At 44.4% G+C, this 15,190-nt stretch overlaps 1 long non-coding RNA gene across 1 annotated transcript in view; it reads right to left on the bottom strand.

Moving 5' to 3' along the window:
- LOC129400816 (uncharacterized) overlaps positions 1-15,190 on the bottom strand; it is a 102,358-nt gene that overhangs the window by 18,590 nt on the left and 68,578 nt on the right. The gene's annotated exons all lie outside the window — the stretch shown is intronic.

The following is a 15,190-nucleotide window of genomic DNA, read 5'->3' as shown; positions in this document are numbered from 1 at the left end:
AAGTTATGAAATTTTCTTATCCATGGATTCACATGGAGAGTATCATGCTGACTGAAATGGGAGAGGGACAGACAGAATGATCGCATTCATTGGCAGGATATAAGAAACATAGTATGAGAACAATACCCAGAGACAATAGAAACAGGGCCAGGGGGACTGGTCTTTGGTAGAAAGCTTGTCATAAAGGGGTGAGGGTAGTGCAGTTAGGACAGTAGGACAGAAAAAGGATCATTATGACAATAATACTCGGAAATGATCTCTCTGGGCAAGAACTGAGAGTGATGAATGGAGGTAACGTGATATGCACCTTTCAGTATCTGTATTGCAAACCACGGTGTCTAAAAGGGGGAGAAAGAGAGAGAGAGAGAAGAAGAGTGTCTGCCATAGATCATAGATGCATAGATGGCCGACTGTAGGGAAAGGGATAGAAGGGGAAATGTACACTGGTGGTGAAAGGATGAGTGTTGGAACGTTGTATTATTGAAACTCAATTATGAACAACTCTGTAACTGTGTATATCACAGTGACTCAATTTAAAAATTAATCAAAATTAAAAAAGATCACATTTTCAGAGACATAAAAATATAGGAGAAATGTACATTTTTCATTAAAAATTAATAAAAATGGCAACATTATACTATATGACTCAACTCACAGAATTTTGAGATGAATGGGTATAAACATGTGGTTTCAAAACTGGTCACTAAATCCACTATCAACTTGCATAGTAGTTATTTGACTGAGCAACTTTCCTGGACACGATTTAATAAAATAGGGTCATAAGGGGCTGTTACTCTTCTCTTAACCCCTGAGTCAAGCATGGGGAAAGTAAGCATGAGACTCAGAGGAAGAACTGAGTATTTGTGACAGACTCGAGTGGGAATTTCATCTCTGCCTTTGACTGTTTTACACTGAGAGATTGCTGTGATAGGAACAAAAGGAGCAAATTCCTCAAAAAACAAAACATAAACCATACCTAGAATTTGCGTTTAAATTTCCAATATGTTCTACACAGACAAGCAAACAAAAATAAGGTAAAGAAAATAACAATAACATAAGACAAATTTACCCAAACTTTTATAAGCCTAAGAAAATTTCTGGGAAGAAAAAAAATAGATCTTACTTCCAGAATATGGTGAGACAATTTCATATATTTATAGGAATATACTCACAATTTAATGCTTTAAAACATGCATAACAAAGCAGTATTTTAAAGAAAAAAATTTTGTTTGTCAGTGTTTACTGGAATACTTTTAATCACTTTAAGAATAAAGTATACCTATGTGCAGAGCTCTTATGCAAATCTAAAACCAAATTAAACTTGCATATTAAACACAAACTAAGCTATATGACCAAGTTACCAACATTATTAAAAGGCAAATTATGAACAGAGTGCTAGATGATTTTATTTGCTCTGACTAGGCAGCCAACGTTTGTTTACTAGAAAATTATGCAGTGATGTAGTTCATCTCACTGGGAACATCATTTGAAGCTTAATTGTTTCAAATTGATTCTCAAATGTATTCTCATGGTTTATCTTTTTTAAAATAAAACTTTCTTTGAGAAAATGGGTTCAGTATACATCGAAGCTAATTAACACATTCCAAAAAAATAAGTGTAACTTGAAAATATTGTTTAGGACTGGGGAAATAGCTTGGTAGTAGAGCACTTGGCTTGCATGAGTCAGGCCCTGACTTAAAAACAACAACAACTGAACACTACATACACATACAGGTAAAAATATATATATACTGTTCGGGGCTGGAGCAATAGCACAGTGAGTAGGGCATTTGCCTTGCATGTGGCCGACCCGGGTTCGATTCCCAGCATCCCATATGGTCCCCTGAGCACTGCCAGGAGTTAATACCTGAGTGCATGAGCCAGGAGTAACCCTTGTGCATCGCTGGGTGTGACCCAAAAAAGAAACAAAAAAAATACTGTTCAACAATAACCTACCAAAAACCCTTTATTTTTGACAAATGTTCATATTTTGATTGTAGGACTGGAGTGATAGCACAGCGGGTAGGGTGTTTGCCTTGAGTATGGCCGACCCGGATTCAATTCCTCGGTCCCTCTAAGAGAGCCTGGCAAGCTACCAGGAGTATCCTGCCCTCATGGCAGAGCCTGGCAAGCTACCCATGGTGTATTCGACATGCCAAAAACAGTAACAACAAGTCTTACAATGGAGATGTTACTGGTGCCCGCTTGAGCAAATCAATGAACAACGAGGTGACAGGGATGACAGTGCTATAGTTCGCATTTTCATTTTGCTACTTCCCATTGCTAATTTGTAAATATAAATATAAGATTTCACAACATATCCACGGACTATGTACTGTTGGCTAGCCCTCTGAAACTTTCATAGGATGATGATCTGGGCCATTTCATTCTCTACTACTTTTCCCTACAGGCTGATTGCAAAAACTTCAGTGTGTTATGCTGTAATGTAATTTGGCTTTTCTTGATAAGAACATGAACTTATAAACATTGCCAGTGGCCTGAGTTTATTGCCAGTGCCCCAATGAACTTGTCTGAAGTACTTCCATAAAAAGAGGCAGCCTAAAGTTCCAAAATGCACCCATCTTGCTTTAAGATGATCATCAATAAGAATACCAAAGAAATTTAATTCTTAGGTATTTCATGGATTCAGGAAGTATGCCAGAAAATTGAAGATTAGATGGAAAAGAGGGTCATCTGGACACAATTACAGGATAAGGAACAAACAGCCATCATGAAGACAGCTAAGGAAGGCATGCCACACGACCCAGCAGAGGAATCTATTGAGCTGAGAGGAACATGGAGGAGTACCCCTGTGCTATCTCTACAACCTCAATTGTAGCTTGAAGTCACTATGTCTTAGGGTAATTTGCTTGGAAGCAAAATAGAGAAAGAGTAAGAAGGAAATTGTCTGCAATAGGGGTAGGGGCGGGATGGGGAGGGGGGCTGGGGAAGGGATACTGGGGACATTGGTGGTGGAAAATGCACACTGGTGAAGGGATGGGTGTTCAATCATTGTATGACTGAAACTCAAACAAATGCTACAGTTACAACAGTTTTGTAACTGTAGCTCACAGTGATTCAATCAAAATAAAATAAAATAAAAATTTGCTTGGAAGTAGTAGGTGATATTGACAATACCCTAAACCAGTTCCTTTATGCCTCATAAAGTAAAAAATTTAAAACACTGCTCCTCCTCTGCATGTACAATTCAGAAAAAAAAAATACCCACATCCAAGTGAGTAGAGTGAGTAAATTAAAAAAAAATTGAGAGTCACCATTGATTTTCTTTTCTTTTCTTCCTTCCTTCCTTCCTTCCTTCCTTCCTTCCTTCCTTCCTTCCTTCCTTCCTTCCTTCCTTCCTTCCTTCCTTCCTTCCTTCTTTCTTTCTTTCTTTCTTTCTTTCTTTCTTTCTTTCTTTCTTTCTTTCTTTCTTTCTTTCTTTCTTTCTTTCGTCAAAAGCCATTTCTGACAAATCTTAATGGATCCCTCTTAACTCACTTCTGAATCTGTGGTTTCTTCTGCCTCTCACCCTCACACAGGTAGCAGCAACCACCACTCTCCAGAGCTTGTGCAGCAGGAGCTGCTTCACGGCTACCACTGCATCCACCCTTGTCTCGGTGTTTCTGCCCCACAGGACAGCTGGACTGATCCTTTGATAAAGGGAGCCGTCCCTCTGTTCTGAATCCTGTCGCGTTGAGAATAAAACCAGCCTCTGGCCTGAACTTCAAATGCATCCCAGGAGCCTGCTCCTCTCTTCTTGCTCTCTCGCTGTTGGCTGGCCAGGCTCCTCCTTTCTGGACATTCAGACCACTAGAATACTCTTCCTGGAGATACTGTTAAGATCCCTTTCTTTGTGCGCTTGTGAAAATGTCCTCCCCTCAGGGGCACTCCCCACAGACTACTGAGAGCGCACCCCTTACCAATTCCCCATCCCCTCGTACTGCTTTGCTAGGGGTCACTTTGTTTATGATTTTGTTTTGCTCTACTGAAATGGAAGCTTCATGTTTGTTCACAGTGACTACAATAATACCTGGTCATAGCAGGTCTTCAAGAAGTGACTGTTGATGTGCCAGAGAGATAGGACAGCAAGTAGGGCGGTTGAAGCTGACCCAGGTGTGATTCCTCATTTTCATATAGGGTTCCCTCAACCCTGCCAGCAGTGTACTCTGAGGATAAAGCCAGGAGTAAGTCCTGCACAGCTGGGTGTGATGAAAGAAAGAGAGTGAAAAAAAAGGCAGGAAGGAGGAAAGGAGGGAAGGAAGGAGGGAAGGAAGGAAGGAAGGAAGGAAGGAAGGAAGGAAGGAAGGAAGGAAGGAAGGAAGGAAGGAAGGAAGGAAGGAAGGAAGGAAGGAAGGAAGGAAGGAAGGGAGGGAGGGAGGGAGGGAGGGAGGGAGGGAGGGAGGGAGGGAGGAAGGAAGGATAAAAATTTATTTATTGAATAAACAAATGATCCCCTGGACCTGTTTCTCAAAGTGTCAGTGCTGGTCTGCACTTGCCTTCCTATCACCTAAAGTTATCATTTCCCACACTTCCTTCGGTTCTGAATATCAAGACCAATGATCTTCCAGACTGATTGACTGTGAGCAGGCTGGTCAGGAGGATGTGGCATCCCAATATGTGACACCCTGCAGAGATTTGACCTCATACCACCTGCCTCTTAGGTGCCAGCAATCGCTGACACTGAGCTTTGTAGTCCTAACCTCTGGGACCTCAGATTCAGACTGGACCCCATGTAGGTACTCATGCAAGTCAGGAGTTCAACCTTGGTCTTCCTAATAAATTTTGACCAATTTCCTACTGTGAAAAGGTTTGGTGATAATTAAGAAAAGAGACAGACTGGACCCTGTCTACTCAGAGCTGGGATTTCAAAAGAAGCCTAAAAGGGAAGGGACCTGGGGGATGGAGCAATAGTACAGCAGGTAGGGCATTTGCCTTGCACATGGCCTACCCGGGTTCAATCCCCGGCATCCCATCTGGTCCCCCAAGCACTGCCAGGAGAAATTCCTGAGTGTAGACCCAGGAGTAATCCCTGAGCATTTCTGGGTATGACTCCCTCTTCCCCAAAAAGGGACCTGAGAGGCCATTGGCCAAAGGTGTTAAGGACACTGCTAGGTGCCCGATCACTGGGTGACATGGAACTCCCAGCTCTCCTGCTTCTGCCCAAGCAGGACTTGGTGGCTGTCCCAGGGTTCCAGTGCATGGGATCTGTCACTCCATCACTGTGAGACCACACCAGACTTCCGCCCTAACTGCCTCAAATTCGATGGTGCCCCAAGGAATGATGACAGCTTGTGTATATTGGGGCCAACCCGATGCCTTGTACCAGGATGGACACAATAACAAATATTTCATTCTCAGTCACTCACACAATCAACGCAGGCATTCCCCTCAGTCGCATCTGAAAAAAGAAGCCCACAGTGAAAAATGGAGCAAACTACTCATTTGTGGAATATTGTCTGCACTGTAGCACTGTCATCTTGTTGTTCATCAATTTGCTCGAGTGGGCACCAGTAACGTCTCCATTGTGAGACCTGTTACTGTTTTTTTTTCTTTTTGGGTCACACCCAGTGATTCACAGGGGTTATTCCTGGCTCTGCACTCAGGGATTACTCCTGGCGGTGCTCAGGGGACCATATGGGATTCTGGGAATCGAACCCGGGTCGATCACATGCAAGGCAAATGCCCTACCCACTGTGCTATTGCTCCAGCCCCATTACTGTTTTGTTTTTTTTTGGGGGGGCATATCAAATTGTCATGGTTAGCTTGCCAGGCTCTGCCGTGTGGGTGGGATACTCTCGATATCTTGCCTGTCTCTCTGAGAGGGACAGAGGAATCGAACCCAGGTCAGCCATGTGCAAGACAAATGCCCTACCTGCTGTGCTATCGCTCCAGTCCTTGTGGAATATTAAGAAGAAAAAAAAAACACCATAATGTGAGACTAATACCCAAAGACAGTAGAAAGTCCGAAGAGGCCAGGAGGATTGGCCCATGGCTGGAAGCCTGCCTCAAGTGCTTCGGGAAAAGGCAGTTGTGATAGAGAAGGGACCACTATGAAAATTATGGTTGGAAATAATCACTCTGGAGAACTGCGTGCTGGAAATAGGTATAGGAAGAAACATGATAATCTCTCAGTTTCTGTATTGCAAACAGAAGAGAGAGACAGAGACTGAGAGACAGAGAGAGAAAAAGTGTTTGCCATGGAGACAGGCTGGGGAAGGGGGGGCGACAGGAAGAAAACGGGACATTGGTGGTGAGAAATGTACACTGGTTGAGGGACGGGTGTTGGAATATTGTATGACTGAAACCTGACCATGAACAGCTTTGTAACTGTATCTCATGGTGATTCAATAATTATTTTTTAAAAAATAACATATTTAGAAGTAGTTATGGATAATAAAAAGAAAATATAGAATTGCTTCTTGTGGGGAGGAAAATAATACTAAAAAGAAAAAAAAGAAAATGGAATAGACAGATCTCACATCTGCAGGACTCAAAAACACCTTCTTTTCTGCTAAGCATCATATTGATGGCTATTAAAAATAACAATAAAATGCTGTGGTGTCAAATATTTTCATGTCTCTTTTCTCTTTATTTTTATAGATCTCTCTGACATATCTAAGCCAAATGCCGCAACCCTTATTTGTCAGAAGAGGAAACACAGTCTTATTAGACAAGTGTAAAGCCATAGAAAACTAACAGTGTATGCCTTTGACAAATGATCTGTTTCTATATCAATTGCTTCCTATGAATATATGAGTACTCTTTTTTAAAAAATTGTTTGTTTTTGGACCATGCCCAGCAGAGCCCAGGCTTGCTCCTGGCTCTATGCCCAGGAATCACTCCTGGCAATGTTCAAGGAACCCTATGGGATGCTGGGGATCAAATCCAGGTCAGCCATGCAAGGTAAAAGTCCTCCCCACCCTAACTGCTGTATTATCACTCTGGCCCCTCTGAGTACTCTTTAAGGAGAAACCAGGTCCCAAGAAGAATGTTAGATACCAATTTATCATGGTATGTCTGAGTTAGCAGAGAGGGTTAATGCTGGAAGGCACACACAAGCCCCTTCCACAGAAACCCACTTACACTGGCACTGATGGAGATGATCCTTGAGAAACAGTGGTTTCATGAGGACTTTTATTCCATCTTTAGAACCCCCTGTATCACCAGGACTCTGGAAACTGCTTCAGAATCAATCAAGAGGCTTCAAGCAAGCTTTCCTAAGTATTTCTTAAACCTGACAAAAGCAAGACCACACCCAGGGATATTTTTGGAAATTGGGGTTTTCTGAAAAGCTACATCTAAGACTAAATAATAAGCACATGTCCTCACTATTAGAGAGAGCTTGACTTTCTTCCTCTCTTCCTCCTTCCCTCCCTTAGTCCCTCCCTTCTTTCCTCTTCCCTCCCTCCCTCCCTCCCTCCCTCCCTCCCTCCCTCCCTCCCTCCCTCCCTCCCTCCCTCCCTCCCTTCCTTCCTTCCTTCCTTCCTTCCTTCCTTCCTTCCTTCCTTCCTTCCTTCCTTCCTTCCTTCCTTCCTTCCTCCCATCCTTCCTTAAAGGAACGATTAAAGTTTGTTCCATACGTCTTCCTTGAGTTAGCCAATAGAAAACACTCTAACCTATTATTTTGTTTTTCTTTTCCTTTGTTTTTTCTTTTTTTGGTTACACCCAGTTTGCTCAGGGGTTACTCCTGGCTCTGCACTCAGAAATTACTCCTGGCAGTGCTTGGGAGACCATATGGGATACCAGGGAGTGAACCCAGGTCAACCACTTACAAGGAAAATGTCCTATCACTCTGGCCCATTATTGTGTTTTTCAACAGGAATAATTTCCTTAAGCAACCCCAGGAACTAATTATTAGTCAACAGTAGTTGACATATATTAAATGTTCATTATTCATGCAAATTATCTAATTTAAACTTCACAACCTGGTGAGGAAAAAATTTATTATTATCATTCTTGCCTCTACTTTTTGGGGAGGTGACGGGGCCATACCTGGTAGTACTTGGGGATCACTCCTGACCTGAACCCAGATCACTCTCTGAGAGGCTCAGGGGACCATATGGGGTGCTTGGGATGAAACACCGGTGGGTTGTGTACAAAGCTAGTGCCTTTACCTGCTATATTAGTTCTCTGGACCCTCACCTTCCTCTTGTAGAAGAGAATACAAAGAAAAAGCACATTTTAGTTACTAGACCAAATTTATACATGAGTTAAGTAGCAGCAGTATTCATGTGACCACAGAACCAGCATGTGTATTCTTGAAACTTAACCACCTGTGTTCTGCAGACAAGCTTTAGGGGTTGAAACCACAAGAGACATCGCATCAGACAGCAACTAAGGGTGGTTCCCAACTTATGGTTATTTGCTTACAAGTAATGCGCAAATTCCATCACTCAATTGTAGAATCTCCTTCCACCCCAAGTCTCCCTACTGTGGACACAGTTATCGTGTCTCAGTACCTAACTAAAAGGCGGTGCAGGCTTGAAGTACTTGCGTTATTTCAGGCACTGCCATTTGTTCACATTGAAGGATCTCATTGCTTCAGCAGAAATCTGCTCTCAACTGCCTATAGGATAGCCAGGTGCTAGATTTAAACAACCAGTCTACAAATGAGCCTAATCTGCTTGCCTTATATCCTGCTGTTGTGAACCTTCCTGTCTTAGCACATTGCTCAGAACTATGAGTATGTGAATATGGCTTTGCGATGTCAGGATGAAGCCAAGTCAAAGTTTCCTCTTTCACTTTTTACCATCCTTACATAAATAGATCATTAGGGCATTGTTTCCTAATGCCAGAAATTCTTCGTCATTTCAGTGTTTAATGGTGAGTTTTGTGAAATCCTCTCCACTGCAATCAGTTCCACACAACAGCTGAGCTCTCTGCATTTTCACTTGGCCTTTGCCATTTAGAAATAATCTCTGCTTATTTTCCAGGGTTTCTGGTTGTTGTCTGGGACCACACCCAGTGGTGCTCAGGGCTTACTGCTGGCTGTGTTCAGAGGTCACGTCTGGCAGGACTCGGGGGACCATATGGCAAGTGTTTTAAAAATAAAGCACTTTAACCCTACAGTGGTTGCCCTTTATGAGGTACCAGGGATTGACTCCAGATAGGTAGTATGCAAGACAAGCATCCTACCCATTGTGCTACTGCTCCAGTCCAGCATCATCTTCCTCCTCCTCTCCTCCTCCTTCTCCTTCTCTTCCTCCTTCGCCTCCTCCTCCTCCCCTCCTCCTCCTCTTCTTCTTCTTCTTCTTCCTCTTCTTCTTCCTCCTCCTCCTCCTCCTCCTCTTCTTCTTCTTCTTCTTCTTCTTCTTCTTCTTCTTCTTCTTCTTCTTCTTCTTCTTCTTCTTCTTCTTCTTCTTCTTCTCCTTCTCCTCCTTCTCCTTCTCCTCCTCCTCCTCCCCCCTCCTTCTTCTTCCTCCTCCTCCTCCTCCTCCTCTTCTTCTTCTTCTTCTTCTTCTTCTTCTTCTTCTTCTTCTTCTTCTTCTTCTTCTTCTTCTTCTTCTTCTTCTTCTTCTTCTTCTTCTTCTTCTCCTCCTCCTCCTCCTCCTCCTCCTCCTCCTCCTCCTCCTCCTCCTCCTCCTCCTTCTCCTCCTCCTCCTCCTCCTTCTCCTCCTCCTCCTCCTTCTCCTCCTCCTCCTCCCTCTCCTCTCTTTCCTTCTCCTTCTCCTCCTTTTTCTTCTTCTTCTGTAATTTTAGGCTAAGCTTTGCAGGTAGCCTTGGTCTACTAAAAAGAAGACTTTCTTCAAAAGTCTTACATCTACTGAAAAGAAAAAATATTTTTAATGCATATGAAGGAGGATGGGGGAATCTGTGGTAATTTCAAGTTGTAAAAATAATATATATTAATTGTTGAAAAGAAAAGGGAAATATTTTGCCTATAAACATCATTTTTTGATGAATGATGAATCAGAAAAGAGAATATCCTCAATCCTCGTGCAAATGTCTTTCTGACATAAAACATGCCCCCTCTGTTGCCTGCAGCCATTCCCACAGCCCATCCCAACACCCACTGCACACTCACGCCAGCAGCATTCCACTCGGCCTCCTGTGCATGACCCCACATCAGAATCATGGCAAAGGTCTGCAGAAAGCCAAGTGTTTAGGCCCCATCGTTAGATATTCTGATTTAATGAGACCTGGGATGAGGCAAGAGAACTGATCTTTGCAACAGGTCGCCAGATGGCGTGGATACAGCCAGGTCATGCTTGGAGAAGTACAGGGCTGAGGTTGGAGCTCAGACAGGCCTCTGGGATGGTTACTGCCTGCTTTAACCCTTCAGTGGCTGCACTTCATAAAAGTATCTTCCAGACTCCAAAAGAGAATGGACGGGACCTTCACATCGTTGTGACGGGCAGCCTCCTCCCACCTCCCAGTACTTCCAGAACCCCCGGCAGCCATGCCCACAAACCACCTTCACCTCCAGGTAAGCTCGTCTCTCTGGCCTTGTGTCAGAGACTCATAAATAAACCTCAAAAGAGATTAATTAGCCACTAAAATTTCTCAGACATCGGTTCCCAGCTGAGACCTCTGGGGCGATCTCAGGAGCAGGTAGGCTAGCTTCCACCCTACCACAGCCCCAGCAGCACTGGAACTTTCCACACCTCCAGCCAGACTCTGTCACCTCAGGACTGAGCCTCACAGACTGCCCAGTGAAATCTGCATTCTCTGGGGTGACATCTCCACATCCTACAACACTGACATGCCAGTAGCAGCTCACCAGATTGGATGGGATATAACACAGGAGCCAACCAATCCTGACTAATCAAACATTAACACTGAATACTTAACTCCACAATAGCTTAACAACCCCCTAGACAAGGACTTGACATCCCCATGCTGAGATACAGCAACTTTCACAAATTTTCTTCTATGGAAATACGTTTTAATCATTACATGAATCAGTTAGTGGTAACAAGTAATATAAAATAAATTATTGTGGGCCCGCTACGGGGGCAGGCTTGAGGGGAGGTTGGGAAAATGGAGACAGTGATGGAGGGAAGGTGCCTGTGGGCTGTGGGATTGGTATTGGAATATGGATGCCTGTAACACATCATCATGTGCAGCTATGTAAGCCATGTATTGAAATAAAGTGGGAGAGGGGAAAAAAGAGAATGGAACAGGGAGACCAAGAAACAAGACACACTGAGGGGTGCTGCCGCAAGGAAGGGCCACCTCTGATCAAATGCAGCAGCATGTGGGAGAGAGGGACAGTTCTCAGAAGCTCTGTGTGGTCTTGTCCGACTCTGAGTCTTATCTGCCGTGTCATCTGAACTCTTCATTTTTCAAGAGAAAACTGTAGCGTGGGGAAAGTAAAACATTTGCCAATGAGAGTGCTTCTCCTACACAGGAAGGCTTCTGCGGGGGTGGAGGAGGGGGCCACACTGGCCTGGAAGTAGTAGGTAGAGGTTTGGTGCTTAGCCAGGTGTTGGCTGGAACGGCTGCTACTGACTCAAGAGACTCAAGACTGTCAAATATTCAGGAACTGTAAGAGCAGGTCAAGCCAGGGTGGCTGGAAACTTGCCATTGCTGGAGTTTTTACACCCTGAAATTTGACAGATACTACAGCCCAGACCAGCTCTCTTTTTGCCTTTACTAAGAGCTAGAAAAACTATAAGCACTGCCTAGCTTCATGAACAAGTAATTGACACACAATGTAAACGTCATATTTTTGGATAATGGTCACACCTGTTTGACTGTTTTTATGCGAGAGTTGCTCTTGCCAGCCCTCCCCTTGGCTGACTGCCCTGACCAGAGAGGATACTCCATGGGTGGCCAGCACCTCCGCTTTCTCTGAAGCTTGTCTTCTCCCCAGAATGAACCCACCTGCTCTCTGCCCTTGTGTCGCTCTTCTTCCAGATGTAGAGCCAACTCTTTCCCGAATTCTGAACCACAGAACTTCAGTATTACAAGAATAAGACAAGTCGGAACAAGTGCAGAGAAATCCAGGAAATGTGAGTGTGCGTGCATGTGTGTGTGTGCATGCGTGTGTGTGAGATGCCAGTTATCAAACCCAGGTCTCATACATGCCTGGCAAAGCATACTTTACCACTGAGCCACATCCCCAGCCCCAGAAAAAGATGTTTCAACTTTTTCAATATCTTAATGACAAGGGTGTTCTTATTTTGCTTTAAAACATCTCTGTCATGTATTCTTATAAGTCTCTTTTTTTTTCTCTGCTGATTTAAAAATATCTCATTCCCTTCCCGAGTCCTCCTTCCCTGCACAGTTGTGTTTGCCAGTGTCGAGCCAGTGGTTTATGCACAGGCCTGTATGCGGTTTGGCATCTTTATAGTTGCCATACCTGGTGGAGGTGATAAACCCTGTTTCTGGTGCTCAGACAGAACTAGCTGTGCTGCAGGGGAAATGCCTAATGGTGCTGGGCTTGGTGGACGGTAAGGATGCGGGAACCTTGTGTGGCACCCAGGGGATGTGAAGAACTCAAACTATGACCATATGCTTGCAAGGCAGGCAGTTTAAGCTGCCTCTAGGACCAAGAAAACTGTTTTTAAGGATAAAAAAAAAACAGTGAGGGCAGCCAATAAGCAAATATCTCTTGGGATATTGGCTTTCATGTAGTTTATTTAAAGAAGCAAAGGCCTGGGCGGATTGCCCTGAGACATCTTCCTCTGGAATCCCTTTCTGTGGCTTGGCTGCTCACGATCTCCTTCCCATCAGTGGACATTGGCGAGGAGAGAGAGAAGCTTCCTTGCCTGTAAGTGACTCCCCAGGCGCCTGCCCCCAGCCTCGGGCCCCCCAAGCCTGCTGACGCACCTCCATCCACTGAGGGGCTGGCGGCACTCCACACAGCCTGCATTTTTCATGAGGAACAAACGCCTTTCCTTCTCTGCCTGTCAAGACTGGCCTGGGAGCGGGAGATGTGCGGGGGTGGAGTCATGTGTTTCCATTCACTAATATTTCCGGGGCCAGAGAGCCTTGAACATTCGAAAAGCAAAGCTTCCAGAGAAATATGGCAGCTGCCCTGCCGCCTCTCCCTCCTCCTCCTCGCCCCCCACCCCGACTCTCCACTCCTCCTTCTCCTTTTCCTTATCCTCCTCTGTGACTACCGCACCATTTCTTGACACAGGAAGTCTTCACAAGCTCACCTAGGCTTCCTCTCCCTTCGCAGACCTGGAGCTTCTGGTGGGCTCAGCTAGGGTACTGGAAACTAGTCCAAGACAAGAACACTGGCATCTGGGATGACAAGGGCATGCTCTGCATAATCTGATGCACAATCTCCTTCCTTTCCTTCTTTCTCTTCTTTCCTTCTTCTTCTGCCCTTCACTCAAACCTACCCCTCCATTTTATAGTTACTGAACATCTACCAACATACTTGGCACTTTGAGAAACATAAAATGTGCATGGAGACGGAAGAAATAGAGTGAGGATGGCGAGATGGCTCTGAGGGCTGGCGTGCAAACTCTGTGAGCAGGAGGTCTGCCCTGAGACTCAGCACCACATGGTCCCCTGAAGACTGCCAGAAGTAACCACCAAGCAGAACCATATGTACTCCCAAGCATTACCGGGTGTGGATCCCAAGCAAATAAAATATATGGAGCCCCTGAATCCAGTGAACCCCCTCTCTAAGATTCACCTGCCACGTCTTGTTCATTTTCCCTCAATAACCCCATGTAGAGAGCATTACTCATGGTGATGGTGGGCATCGTGCTCCCTGCTCCTGCAGGCTCCAGGCACTTGGAAAAAGTAAGATATACCTGCCTCCAAATGGTATATGCAAGTGGCAGCAGTCAGTTCACTGCCTCTCATCTTACTGAATCACAAAGCAAATGCTATAACAATCAGCTGCTCAATGAGTGCAGGGCTGCCTCTTTGTGGAGCATCAACCTAACCCTAACCTGTGTCTAAAGAGCTAGTGTGGCAGTCACTCTCCAGGAGGGAAGCAGAGGCCATGACAGGAAATGCCATTGGCAGGGCGAGTGAGTGCAATGGAATGTGAGAGGAGATACACATATTCACGGCTTGGTAAGTGGAAGAGGAAGAGGAACTAGAAAAGGGAAAAGGGAGCAGAAGTGGGGAGGACACTGGGAAACTAATTTGTCATGTGTCTGTGTGTGAGAAAGTTTTCAAGTTTTCCTATCTGGGGGGCGTGACGGAAAGAAACTGATGAAAGACCGTTGGATGAGGCAATAAAGAAGGCACTGGCATTAGCAAGATGTGGGTGCAAAGGTTCAGCTGTGCTGAGTCAGAATAAAAAAGAGCTGAGGCCACAGAAAGGTGACACTAGGGTGGCACGTCACCCATTCAAGGATTTGGACAGGAAGGATGCAGGGACCTGTAGATACAAGAGGCTCAATGATCAAACTTGAGGCTCATACAATGACAGTTTCAATTTGAATAAATCTCAGCTCAACTAATCCAGGCATACTTGATATGCCAAAAACAGTAACAACAGGTCTCATTTCCCTGACTCTGAAAGAACCTCCAATCCTTGGGAAGATGAGTAAGGAGAGGCTGCTAAAATCTCAGAGCTGGGACAAATGGAGACATCACTGGTGCCCACTCGAGTAAGTCAACGAACAACAGGATGACAGTAATACAGTGATATAGTGATACAACAAATGAGGAAAATAGTAAGAAGGAGGGAGGTGGAGGGAGGGAGAAGGAGAGAGATAGAGACAGAGACTCTTTTCCCTCTAACTAGAAGAGCAAACTGTTTGCTCAGTCAAAAGCCATTAGGGAAGCAATCATTTTTGCTGATTTACAGCTTTTTTCTTCCTAGAAAGGAAAAAATCATTCAAACAAGATGTAGTTGAGCACTTGCTCTGCATGTGTGAGGCGCTGCATTCAATTCCTGGCACCCCCAACAACCACTACCACCTCCACCATCCCTACTACCACTAAATTTCCTGAAAATAACCGTTGCCACATAAACAGAGATAATCTTAGGCTCAATCTGAGAATCCTACTTTGTCTATGCAAAAGAAACCATGGTTAATTATTACCAAATTCACCTTCATACAGGTTATATAATTTCAAGTTTGCATGAGAATGAAATGTACAAGTTCCTATTTTCCTCTCAGCCCTGCCAACAGAGTGTATGATTGATCATTTTAGGATTTGTTTCCCAAAATGGGTAAAAACCATATGGCAGAGTAGTCTTAGCATGTGTTTTTCTGAGAATGGGTGTATTTTCATACATCTAATAGCCATTTGCCTTTCTCACTCCACT

The sequence above is a fragment of the Sorex araneus genome, chromosome 1 (assembly GCF_027595985.1).
Source record: "Sorex araneus isolate mSorAra2 chromosome 1, mSorAra2.pri, whole genome shotgun sequence".
In the NCBI taxonomy this organism is placed as follows: Eukaryota; Metazoa; Chordata; class Mammalia; order Eulipotyphla; family Soricidae; genus Sorex; species Sorex araneus.
This window is presented reverse-complemented; position numbering and strand designations above follow the sequence as displayed.